Below are 13,925 nucleotides of genomic sequence, written 5' to 3' on the forward strand. Positions count from 1 at the left end.
ACCGTGAAGCACTTGCTGCTAAACACATTGATGATGGATTGCATCAGGTTCTGCAGGTTGTTATGAAAACAGTAAACTATGTAAATGCACACACTCTGAAACAGACTTTTTGAAGCCCTTTGCCATGAAATGGTTGTTGACTTTCATGGCATGCTGCTCCACTCTGAAGTGCACTGGCTATCGCGTGGGAGAGTTTTGCCATGTATTTGCACTGCAGAGAGAGCTGGCCGATTTTCTTTCATCACAAAAGTCAGACCTTGGTAGCTATTTCAAGGATGAGTCATGGATGATGATGTTAGCATATCTAGCAAGGCCTTGAATTCAGCATTTTCAATGTGCAGGACAAAGCGCGTGCATTCATGCAAAAGGTTCCCTTGTGGGAAAGGGATTTAATCCCCGAGCTAAGCAACTAAGGCTATATAGCCCAGCTAGGTTACAGGAGCGCGCTACCACTCCCGGCAGAGCAATCCCGAGCGAGGCTCGAACTCGCAATCCCCCGATCACGACTCGCAATGCTCTACCACTGAGCCACCGTGTTCCCGTCCTTGTGGGAAAGCGAATGCCAGGAAGGAATCACTGAAAGGTTCCCACTTTATCACCAGGAATGTATGACTTCCAGTGCAGACAGCATCACACCCCTTATTATTTCCCATCTACCGCATCTCAGGGACTATTTCCCTGAGCTTGAAAACTCCAACCTGATCTGGATTAGAGACCCTTTTGCAGCCGGGGTAGGTGCACATTTTGATCTGAAGTCGCAAGAGGAACTCATTGAAATGTCAAATGATGGGGGTATGAAAACACAGTTTTCTGCCCTTCCACTGTCAGAGTTCTGGATCTAGTAGAGAAATGAATATCCTGCCCTGGCTGAGATGGCTCTAAAATGCCTTTTGCCATTTGCCACAACCTACATATGTGAGACAGGATTATCTACACTCAAAAATACTGAAAACCAAGCACAGAGCACGCCTTCAGGTAGACAATGACAAGCGTCTGGCACTCACTAATATCAAGCCCCAAACTGATAAATTGTGAAAGAGCCACCAAGCCCATCCATCCCACTAGACACGATATGCCTGATAGCCTGATCTGTGTTTAGTTATGCACTTTTTTATACGAAGGTAAACTTGTTTATTTTGGTTTCCAGTGGTGACACAATATTGTACCGGTATTTGTTTATTGTGGTAGTGTTTGGGAAGTTGTTGAATGCTGTGAAGAGTATGTATGATGGTGCTAAGGCTGCAGTGCGTGTGGATGGCGAACTAAGTGAATTTTTCACTTTGAAGACTGGGTTGCAACAGGGATGTGTCATGTCTCCATGGTTGGTCAATCTGTATGTGGATGGGGTAATAAAGGAGGTACAAGGTAGGGTAGTGGATGTTGGAGTGGCCCTGGTGAAAGAGGATAGTGTTTGGAAACTCCCTGTACTGTTGTTTGCAGATGATACTGTGTTGTTGAGTGAAGACGAAGGGGAGCTGCAAGGCTTGGTGGATGAGTTTGGGAGTGTGTGTAAGAAATGGAATCTAAAGGTGAATGTAGGGAACAGTAAAGTGATGGTCTTTGAGAGACGTGAAGTCAGTGAATGTACAGCGAGGCTGGATGGTGAGGAATTGGAAAATGTGAGTATGTTTAAGTACTTGGGTAGTGTGATGAGTAAGGATGGAGGTTTGGAGGGTGAAGTGCTTGAAAGGGTACAGCAGGGAAGAAAGGTTGCTGATTCTTTGAAAGCAGTGATAAGAAACAGGGAAGTGAGCATGGAAGTGAAAAAGTTACTACATGACAGTATTGTGATACCAACTCTAACGTATGGAAGTGAAGCTTGGACGTTGTTGGAAGAACACAAGTCAAGAGTGAGAGCATTGGAAATGAGTTATTTAAGAGGAGCCTGTGCAGTCACATGGAGAGACAGGCTGACGAATGAGGATATAAAGGAGAGTTGTGGTATCGATGTGGATGTGATAGGAAGCGTTATGAGGAACACACTGAGGTGGTTAGGCCATGTGGAAAGGATGGAGGGTGAAAGACTGACGAAGAGAGTGTACATGCGTGAGGTGAAGGGGGGAAGAGGGAGGGGGAGGCCAAGGATGAGATGGAGGGATGGGGTGGAGAGGTATATGAGAGAGGGGGGCGTGAGTTGGGAGCAGGGGAGTGAAATGGCGGGGGACAGGGTGACGTGGAGGCGATTTGTTTGTGGCCACCCCAAACGGGATTAAAGTGTCTGGCATCAGATAGATATATAGATAGTTTGTACAAAATTTACACTGTTTTGAATTTAAAACAATGGAAAAAGATTGAAAAGAAAAATGGGTTTATTTATTAATACTTACTTCATGTAAGAATAAGTACGGTAAGTAAATATTACATGGTACACTGTGCACAGTATGGTAATGATAACTTTTGTTTAGTTGGGGGTCCTCGGTTGGGGCTAATCATGTTTGGGGGTCCTTAGTATGAAAAAGTTTGGGAACCTCTGCCCTAAGGAACATGGATGAAATGACCAACATTTTAGTATAAGCATCGTGGTATTAATAATCATGTATAAACATAACTGCAATGGGTGGATTTGCTTTAAGATGAAAAGTTAAGTCTCGTTTTCATCCTTGTGCACTAATTTATCTAGAAAGGGAAGACAACCATTAGTTTCCCATTCTAACTGAGGGAGCTAATGTATTTCATTCTAATAGGCAATCATTAAAATTAGAATACACTGTGTACATCTGGCCAAAAGGAAAACACATCATCAGCATATCTATACCAAATGAGATCTTGAGGAGATACGGTAATAAGGAGGTTGGTTTCGTAATACTGTATTCCGATCAATATGGAGGGGCCCAAACCTGGAAGTAGCACCCCAAGAGGCTGCTCTGTCATTGGGCATGAGTATGGCAGAGTAATTACAGTGCCAGGGTGCAGTAGTAGGGTGCCCAATGGACATTGCCACAGCTGGTATCCTAAGGGTCCCTGATCCCCAGCTTGAATTTGGGACTGTGCACATGAGTGGGGCATGCAGTCCGTCTGTCTCCTTTATTTACCCACCAACACGCAAAAAAAGAAACAAAACAAAAATAAGTCTGAGGACACCAACTCACCTAAGAGGTTCAGAGTGGCATCTTGGAATGTGGGTAGTTTAAAGGTGGGGGGGGGGAGGGGTAGAGACTCTGAGCAGGGGGTAGCTGGATGTGTGCAGCCTATGGGAAATTAGGCTCAGGGGAGAGTCAGTTTGGATGACTGTTGGGAAGGACTGGCTGGGAAGTCTAGACGGATATAGTGAGAGTAATAATAGCCAGATTGACTATTTCCTGGTCAGGAGGGTTGATAGAAGGTTAGTGTGGAATATTTACGTTGTAAGGAGTGATGAGTATATGCAGCAACACAAATTACCGATAGGTAGCATGGTGCTGAAAGAGCAGGTGATGAAAAATAAAAGGAAACTACGGGTATATATAGAAGCTGAAAGCCAGGCAGTAAACGACATCTTCTACAGTGAGGTGAGTGAAGTGTTGGCTGAATAGGAAGTTGTACACATGTGTTAATAACCAGTACAGAGCTCTAAAGAACAATCTTTTGAAAATTATTAATTTAACCCTGGAACACATTCGATTTTTTTTTGTACGCTACCACATTTGTGGTCACTATTGCGTTAAAAAAAAAAAAAAAAAAAAAAAAAAAAAAGTTTTTAACCCCTAAAACGCGGATCGTCGCGTTTGCGACGCTCGGCCATAAGAGCAGGACAGCGGGTCGTCGCGTTTGCGATTTTAGTAAATTTTGAATAACCGTGGGCAAGCAGGCTCCAGCTGGTATTGTCTATCAGTACCACCACCCTCTAGCTACAACTAGCATACTTTACCTTTGTACTACTGACCTCAGTTGTTGCCAAATATCACGTTTCCCCCCCGTCCCCCCTCCACCATGGCCCGGCCAGCCTGGCTGTGATACATGGCAGCGCTCTGAGCGCTCAGAACTGTAAATCTGCGATCTCCTCTCACAAGCAGTTTATGCTACTAGGAAACGCTTGTTTCCCCAGTTGTAACACTAGCTTTTTTTCTCACGGTTTGCCTCTGTTGAGCGTCAGTTTACTGCAGGCTTTCAAAGTGAGATTATGGCGAGTTCTAGCTCTTCCCAGTCAGTGCAAGCGGCCGACAGGAACGAGAATAAAGTGGCGGACGTAAGGCAGAATAAAAAGCGCTCCGTGGTGATCTTTTGGGAAGTAATATGATTGAAAATAATGTAGTATACATGTTTTTAGCTGTGAAAATAGAAATGTTTGTTGAGTGACGGGAAAACCGCCGCCACAGTGCAAGTCGGCCGTATGCTCCGTTGATTTTAGCCTTATTTTCAGTGCTTATTGTACAAATACGGATTCCTAACTACCTTCACATTGTAGTATAAAGTTTACTGTGACAGAATGAGGCTGTGGTAGAGGGGAAACCGGGTTGCTGGAGGTGTGAAAGTGAAGATTTGGTTACCCAACTTTGCAAGTCTCCACAAGTCCTTGGGTAGTCCACGAAGGCTCAACACCTGTCTCTGGAGAAAGCTGAATGTAAGTACTATCTGCCATACCAAGTATAATGTTCTAGGGTTAATCTCTGATTTTTGGCGAATATTTTCCTACAGGTACTCAGACCGCGATACAACCCCGCCACTCGGGGGGGATCGACTATAAACAGCCGCGTTTTAGGGGTTAAACTTACAAGGTATGGACTTAAAATGTGCTCTTATCACTATGGTCTGACAGAAAAAAAACAATAGTGTAATCCTCCAGGGGTAACTAAAGACAATTTTTTAAAAATTAACCCTCCTCAGGTAATGTGGGGTCTGTGGGACCCCACGCTATTTTTCTTAGTGTTTTTCATATATTACTATAAGGTCTTGGGATATGGTTTTCCCTCTACCTTCCTGACTAGTAGGCTAGTTTAGGGAGGTGATGGGGTCAGTTTGGGATCTGGCTCTGTTTTTGCGATAAAGGGCCTTTGGGGTCCAGTGGACCCCACTTTACCTAACCTGTGATTATTTTCCCATATATATATCTTCCATACAAAATTTTTTTTTTTTTTATGACGTGCTTCTCTTCCTGCTTACAGAAACATTGGCCATTACTGTACAGTGTGCAATGATAGAACACAGGTGGAACATATCAGTGTTGGTATGGCAGCCACTAATTTCAGATGGTATAAAATTTGTCAATGTTTTTTCACTTAATTTTCCATAAAATATTCCGTCACTTATATTTCCACACATTTTGCACTAAATTGAAGGAAAAGGCCTACAGAAGCTGTGTAAAAAGTTGTTGTAAGTATTTTTGACGATTTTTTTAAGACGGGGGTCTGACAGACCCCACATTACCTAAGTAAGGATAAAATTATAGGTTTACCTGAGAAGGGTTAATACTGCTACTGAGAGCTGAGTAGAAGGCAGGATGCGGTTGGGGAAGGCAGCGGGTGTGTCTGGGCTGAATCCTGAAACGTTAAAGGCGTCAGGAGATATACAAGTTAAGTTTAGTTACTCGTTTTTGAAATTCAGTATCATTAAGGAGAATAAAAGGAAGGCAGGGGAAACTTTCAGGATATGGAGAGATGGAAACGGCCACAAGGGGCAAAAGGGTTTGAGAGTATCTACAGTATCTATCTATTGCCAGACACCTTGATCCCATACAGGGTCGCCGAAAACAAATCTTCTCCATGTCACCATGTCCCCCGCCATTTCACTGCACTGCTCCCAGCTCACACCCACCTCTCTCATATACCTCTCCATTCCATCCCTCCTTGGCCTCCCCCTCCCTCTTCCCCCCTTCCACCTCATTCATACACTCTTCTCTTCAGCCTATCACTCTCCATCCTCTCCACACGTCTAAACCACCTAAATATGTTTCTCCTAATGCTTCCTATCACATCAACATCCACACCACAACGCTCATTCACTTCCTCATTTGTCGGCCTGTCTCTCCATGTGAGTCCACATGCTCCTCTCAAATAACTCATTTCCACTGCTCTCACTCTTGACTTCTGTCCCTCCAACAACGTTCAAGCTTCACTTCCATATGTTAGAGTTGGTATCATAATACTGTCATGTAGTAGCTTTTTCACTTCCATGCTCACTTCCCTGTTTCTTGTCACTTCTTTCAAGGAACCAGTAACCTTTCTTCCCTGTTGCACCCTTTCATGCACTTCACCCTCTAAACTTCCATCTTTACTCATCAAACTACCCAAGTACTTAAAGGCACTCATATTTTCCGTTTCCTCCTCATCCAACCTCACTGATGACTTTGCTTTTCCCTACATTCATTTGAGAGTAAATATGGATAAAACAAAAATGATAATAAGCAATGAAGAAAGTCAAATGGGGAAAGCCCCAGGAATTGATGAAGTGTGTGGTGAAATCCTGAAGCATGGGGGGAGAGATAGTAGTAAAATGGATGTGGAAGATGTATAGATTGGCCTGGGAGGAAGGTAGAGTCCCGGAGGATTGGAAGTCAGGTATAATTATTCCCTTATACATAGGAAAAGGGGAAAAAGAAGTGTGCGGTAATCATAGGGGCATTTGTCTTCTTAGTTTAATAGGAAAAGTGTATGGTAGGATACTCACTGACAGAATTAGAGAAAGAATGGAGGAATTAGTTGGAGAAGAACAGGGAGGCTTTAGGAAGTGAAGAGGTTGTGTAGAACAGATATTCATTCTTAGATCTTTAGTGGAAAAGTTTCTAGAGAAGGGAAAGAAGTTGTATGCGGCTTTCATGGATTTGGAGAAAGCATATGACAGGGTGGATAGACAAGGATTGTGGAAATTATTAAGAATATATGGAGTAGATGAAGTTGTTGAATACTGTAAAGAGTATGTATGATGGTGCTATGGCTGCAGTGCGTGTGGATGGCGAACTGAGTGAATTTTTCTCTTTGAAGACTGGGTTGAAACAGGGATGTGTCATGTCTCCATGGTTGCTCAATCTGTACAAGGATGGGGTAATAAAAGAGGTACAAGGTAGGGTAGTGGATGTTGGAGTGGCCCTGGTGAGAGAGGGTCTGGAAACTCCCTGTACTGTTGTTTGCAGATGATGCTGTGTTGTTGAGTGAAGACGAAGGGGAGCCACAAGGCTAGGTGGGTGAGTTTGGGAGAGTAAGAAACGGAATCTAAAGGTGAATGCAGGGAAGAGTAAAGTGATGGTCTTTGAGAGAGGTGAAGTCGGTGAATGTATAGTGAGGTTGGATCGTGAGGAACTGGAAAATATGAGTACATTTAAGTACTCGGGTAGTGTGATGAGTAAGGATGGAAGTTTGGAGGGTGAAGTGCTTGAAAGGGTAGAACAAGGAAGAAAGGTTGCTGGCTCCTTGAAAGCAGTGATAAGAAATAGGGAAGTGAGCATGGAAGTGAAAAAGTTACTACATGACAGTATTGTGGTACCAACTCTAACACATGGAAGTGAAGCTTGGACGTTGTTGAAAGGACACAAGTCAAGAGTGAGAGCAGTGAAAATGAGTTATTTAAGAGGAGCCTGTGGAGTCACATGGAGAGACAGGCTGACGAATGAGGATATAAAGGAGCGTTGTGGTGTGGATGTGGATGTGATAGGAAGCGTTATGAGGAACACACTGAGGTGGTTTGGCCATGTGGAAAGGATGGAGGGTGAAAGACTGACGAAGAGAGTGTATATGCGTGAGGCGGAGAGGGGAAGAGGGAGAGGGAGGCCGAGGACGAGATGGAAGGATGGGGTGGAGAGGTACCGTGAACCGGGGTGAATTCGGACACGGGGTGGCTTCGGACGAAATTTGCATAAAAAGATTAAATGCTACGCAGCTGCTAAACGAAGAAAGATATCGTACATCTTTAAACGGGATAATGTTGCATAGGTTTTGTAAAATGTTATGTATAATTATCTTTTTAAAATATTATGTTCCACTGGTGAATATATTGTAATAAAGACAATGCTATTTTTTGGTGAAAAAATGAATACGGGAAAACTTGGTCTGGTGTGAACGAATCATAACAAACCGCACGCTTATACACATTTAGAGGTTTACTTTAACGTCTAACTTGAAGATTGGAACAGAGAAAGGGTTAAAATCTGCATTTTAAATGTATGTAAACATGACATGAGTGAATGTGTACGCATATTTGGGATTTAAAGAGGTGACTTCGGACAATGGATATTTAAAGGGTTGAGGTCAGACAGCATATCTAATTTGCTTTTTTTATATGTAATAAAACATATTTTGTACAATGTACATAGTCTGCATGCTTATCTTTGTTTTTGCATTTATATAACAGATGAAGTGTGAGATGAACTAGGCCACAATGCCTCGAAATTACAAGAGAGTGAGTGTATCTACCAGTGATGGTAGAAGACACTATACGGTGGAAAGCCGTGGCAGCCTTTTAGAGTATGCTAGTGCAGACGTACGTGATGGAAAGTTAAGTGTCAGACAGGCTGCTAAGAAATATGATGTGAGAACACATATTATTTAAGTTACCATATGGTACGGTACCGGTATGATATCCTTATAGTTCGTCTCCACTCCCTCCTCTTGTTCCTCATCTACTCACCCCTTCCATTCCTAACTCCTGTTTCTCCTTCCCAAGCTCCTTCTCTCATTCCTTCCCAAGCTCCTTCACTCTTTAGCTCTTTCCTTCCCTATCTTCTGTTCCTCCATTCCAAGTTCCCTTTAATTAGGCATTTAAATAGCCGGCACGCTTTAAACCGTCCGGTCAGTCAGTCACAATCGTGCCTTTAACCTGCGCATAGCGTGGGAATGTACTCCCTATAATGTATATGTATAATCAACTAAACTGGGGTTGTAAGTCAATGGAAAATTTATTTTTTCATCTATTTTTGCTATATATCACTACTATTTACAGTACAATCCCAGCTATCCGGTATCCAGACAAACGGAATACTCAGAACAACGGGAAAATTCAAGGGCTGGTAAAAATGTCAGTAAGTTATAACTGTGCGCCAATTTGAATGGACCGCCAAACTGCCGTTTGATCGTGTCACGCGAGGCTGGGTGAAGTCAGACAAAGCGAGGTGAAGGCATTTCCGGCTAATGTAAATCCCTAGCAAATCCTCTTAACCACCCCTCCTCTCCCCCTCTTTCCCCTACTTGAATTCAGTCATCCTCCACACCCTCCAAAAATCACCAGTCTGCTTTTTGCCACCAGACAGTAAACAAGCTCTCTTGCTATTGTGTTTCTCTGATAGACGGTAATTTGTACACTCCAAAATGCCTAAAGTGCAAACTAAACGTAAGCGTATCATGCTTACCTTGAAACAGAAGCTGGACATATGCAACAGACTTGAAAAAGGTGAACATTATAAAACACTAATGGCTGAATATAAATGTTAATAGGAATGAAAGTTTACTTTGTTGGAAGAAAAATAAATAAATAATATGCCTGAATTTCATACGTACATCATTTATTTTATTTTCTGCAAAACAGCTGAGTGGCGGGTGAGGGGTGGAGTGATGGAGGTCAGGTGGGGAACAAGAAGAACAGTCAGGGTCAGAAACGTAAACAAAACTCACGTGGGGGCACAGGTGTCGTGATAATTCTACAGTGCAGCCTTAACACATCATCAGTTCACTAATAAATGTTCAAGCTTTTATTTCTTTATTTTATTTTTCAATTTTTATGAGTACAGTACATATAATGAATACAGTAATTCGGTAAACAATGGACTGGTGCAATTTGCAGTACAGTAATCCCTCTAATATCCGGACGCCCAATAACCAAACATCCCCACTAACCGAACCTTATCGTCCTGGGATCAAACATTCCCAAAATGGTCCGAAAATCCAAAAAAATTGGAAAAAAAATCGATTTTTTGCCGTCCGTAATTTGAACTTGCCGCGCGCGCCGCGTGAGAGCATTGTTTTGGTTCGTCATTCCTCCGACGTCTGATAGAGCGCCGCTGCATCCTCCCCACTTCCCGCCTGTCTCTCACCGCGACAAGACCTACGCTCTTCGTCATGGCTGCCCACGTGCTCGCTTTTGTGGTGGTGCCGTACTTGCTGCAAGGCCTCCTGCTGCTCTCTGCCCTACTCTTAGTGTGTGTGATGATGGCCCCGCCTCCTGAGAAAAGGAAGAGAGTGGTGTTGACTCTGGAGAAGAAACGGGAGATATTGGAGAAGGTTGATGCGGGTTGGTCTTCCTCTCGCATTCTCCGCGAGTTCAACCTGGCCCGGTCGACTTTGTTTGATATCAAGCGTTCCCGAGACAAGCTCATGCAGTACACGGCTGACTTCTCGTCGAGAAGCAAACGCAACGTGGAGAGGAAGGTTATGTTTACTCCCAAGTATGCAGAGATCGACCGCTCCACGTTGATTTGGTATCGACAGCAACGTGCAGCTGGTGTGATGGTACGTGGAACGGAGCTGAAGGCTGCTGCTGAGAAGTTTGCAAGGCTTCACGACGCCCTAGACTTCAAGGCATCCAAGGGTTGGCTCTTCGCGTTCAAGTTGCGACATGGCCTTACTAACCGTAAAGCACATGGCGAAGCATTGGACGCTAACGAGGATGGAGTGGACGAGTTTCGGCACAAGGTGAAAGGCTTGATCGACAGGGAGGGCCTCACTCTCGGTCAAGTCTATAACGCTGACGAAACTGGCCTATTCTATCGCTCGGTGCCAACGAACACTCTCGCCGATGAGACGGAGAAGCGTGTACCTGGCCGCAAGCTTTCTAAGGAACGGATATCTGCTTTGTGTTGTGCCAATGCTAACGGCATGCACCGGCTTAAGCCCGTTATTGTTGGCCGTGCAAAGCAGCCTCGGTGCCTTCGTGGGGTGATGGATGTCCTTCCTGTCGTATGGTACCATTCTTTGAAAGCATGGTTCACAGCTGTGATTTTCAAAGACTGGTTTCACCATCACTTCGTCAAGGAGGTCATACATTACCAGACGAAGACACTGGGAATTCCTCGCGACCAGGTAAAGGCTCTCCTTCTCCTCGACAATGCACCTGCCCACCCGTGCGACAAGGACTTGGTTGCTGAGAATGGCCGTATTAGGTGCATGTTTCTGCCACCTAATACGACTGCTCTCATTCAACCAATGGACCAAGGAGTGATCGTGGCAACAAAGCGCCTGTACCGTCGGAAGTTCCTGGACGAGGTGATGGTGGTTCTCGAGGACGAGGACGAGCGCAGGGAAGGACGTGACACTCAAGGCAAGCGGACTTTGGAAAACCTTCGCCGCTACAACATCAAGTCTGCGCTGTACAACTGGGCTAGTGCATGGAAGGAAGTCCCTGTGAAAACTCTTGAAAATGGTTGGTCTCGTCTGCTTCTCGGAACAGATGTGGAGTATGATTTCCTAGGGTTTGACGTGGATGACTTCCATGCACGGCTACGTACGCACGGCGACGATGTTGATGTGGACGATGTTCGTGAGTGGTTGGACGACGACGAGGGCGATCCTGGGTATCAGACGTTGTCTGATATCGAGATCGCGTCTTCGGTTGCTGGTGTCAGTCCCGAACTTGAAGATTCCGACGACGAAGGCGATGATGATGCAGACTCCGCCCAGCAGGACACTACTCCAGCCATCCCCAAGCTGAGCGCACTCCGGGAACATCTAGAGTTCGTCCTAGACTACCTGGAACACCCGGACTGCGACAGGGAGATGGGGCCCTTGGGACTCGTGGAGGAAGTGCGTGCTTTCCGGCAGCGCATCATCAATCGCCAGAATCGTCGGTCCTTGCGTCAGTCAACGATTGACAGTTTTTTCAGGCCCGTGACCCCCGCTGTGCCAAGCCCTGGTTCCACTCCGTTGCCTCCCCAAGACAGGCCCTCATGCTCCGAGCCACAGCCCAGCACATCAGCTACAGTGGAGTCACCGCTCGACGTGAGTTTGCGGCTGTCTTCAGAGTCTTCTGTAGTCGGTACGCCATCACCACTACCCACCGATGCACCCCTTGGACGCCTGCCAGTGATACTCTCGGGCTCTGACAGTGAATAAACAGCAAGAACTTCTCCACTAGACCACACGGGAATTTTGAGTGTTGTGCAGTGAAAAAAACGGTGTGTTGTGTTAAGGTTTTCAAGTTGGGAGAAAAGACTAAGTAGAAAAGAAATTTAACGTAACTAACCTTCTTTGTTTTGGCTTTGGAAACTTAAAAAACTTGGGAAAAGTTAATGTGCAACACTTAAATTTAATGGAACATTATTTGGACTAAAGTGAACACTGTGAAAAGAACGGACTTCTGTGTGTTAGTGACTAAGTTCAGTGCAAGACTTCAGGAAGAGTGTAGTGCAAGTGCTTCAGGAAATCGTTCTTACTGTCAGAGTCCGAGAGGAGGCGGTTATTCATCGAGGTGGCCAGGGACTTGCTGTAAGTAGCCAAAATGTTTCATGTTGTACTATTTTCCATACTATATTTACCAGAATGTTTCATATTGTATTTTTTCCCATACTATACTTACCAGAAAGTGTCATACTGTACTTCTTTCCATACTAAACTTACCTCATGCATGTGCAGTAGGAATGTGTTTTTCAGAGTTCGGTTAGGTTCGGTTAGGTTAGGTTCGGTTAGAGTCCATAAGTACCAGAATGTTTATTAATGTATGAACATACTTCTAAACCCACATTTTATGTGTCTATTGCATTTATTTCAGTCATTTATGTGCCTTATTGGTGTGATTTGGGTGTTAAATAGGTGCTATGCATGTCCGGAGGGAGTTGTATAGGTGTTTCTCTGTGTTAGGGTCCGTAAGTACAAGTCCATAAGCTGGGGCCCAATATCCGGACAAAACCAATATCCGAACCTACCGATGGCTCTATTGATCCGGATATTGGAGTGATTACTGTACTGCAAATTGCTAGACATTGCACGCACGTGCGTTATGATCATGGTGTGTGTTTACAAGGCAGTTTTTCAGGCGGAATCTCTTAGTGTAACCCCTAATGTGACTGGTGAATACCTGAACTGTATTTACTGCTGTGATAGCCTTTGTATAGATTTGACTTGAAAATCAGAAATACGGGAAAAATCTGTAACCGGGAAGGTAAATTCCCCAAGCCACCCGGTTAACTGGGATTGTACTGTACTTGTAATTTTTCTGTATTTTTTTGTATTTTTTTCAGCAATTTTTTTAAAAGTCGCGCAGTGTCCGAAGACCCCCCAGAACTGTGCAAACATTCAGCTGAGCTACTAGGGGCCCATTTCAGTGCATTTCTAATGAGTGTCCGGGGTCACCCCAAGGCAGTCCGAAGTCTCCCCAGTCCGGGGTGACCTCGGACACCTATAAAATATTTTACTACGTCTAGATGGAGATACTGAGATTATCTAGCTGTTAGATACTTACAGGTTATTGGCTCACTTACGTATGTAATACTTAACATCAGTATTTTGGCCAAAATAAATTGTGTCAGGATGAAAAAACCTACAAAATCGTACGAAGTCACCCCGGTTCACGGTATATGAGAGAGGGGGGTGTGAGTTGGGAGCAGGGCAGTGAAATGGCAGGGGACAGGGTGACATGGAGGCGATTTGTTTGTGGCCACCCCAAACGGGATTAAAGTGTCTGGCAATAGATAGATATATAGATAGTTTGTACAAAATTTACACTGTTTTGAATTTAAAACAATGGAAAAAGATTGAAAAGAAAAATGGGTTTATTTATTAATACTTACTTCATGTAAGAATAAGTACGGTAAGTAAATATTACATGGTACACTGTGCACAGTATGGTAATGATAACTTTTGTTTAGTTGGGGGTCCTCAGTTGGGGCTAATCATGTTTGAGGGTCCTTAGTATGACAAAGTTTGGGAACCTCTGCCCTAAGGAACATGGATGAAATGACCAACATTTTAGTATAAGCATCGTGGTATTAATAATCATGTATAAACATAACTGCAATGGGTGGATTTGCTATAAGATGAAAAGTTAAGTCTCGTTTTCATCCTTGTGCACTAATTTATCTAGAAAGGGAAGAC

This window comes from Coenobita brevimanus, chromosome 69 (assembly GCF_032717465.1).
Source record: "Coenobita brevimanus isolate Jiangsu-jjx chromosome 69, ASM3271746v2, whole genome shotgun sequence".
NCBI classification, from domain to species: Eukaryota; Metazoa; Arthropoda; class Malacostraca; order Decapoda; family Coenobitidae; genus Coenobita; species Coenobita brevimanus.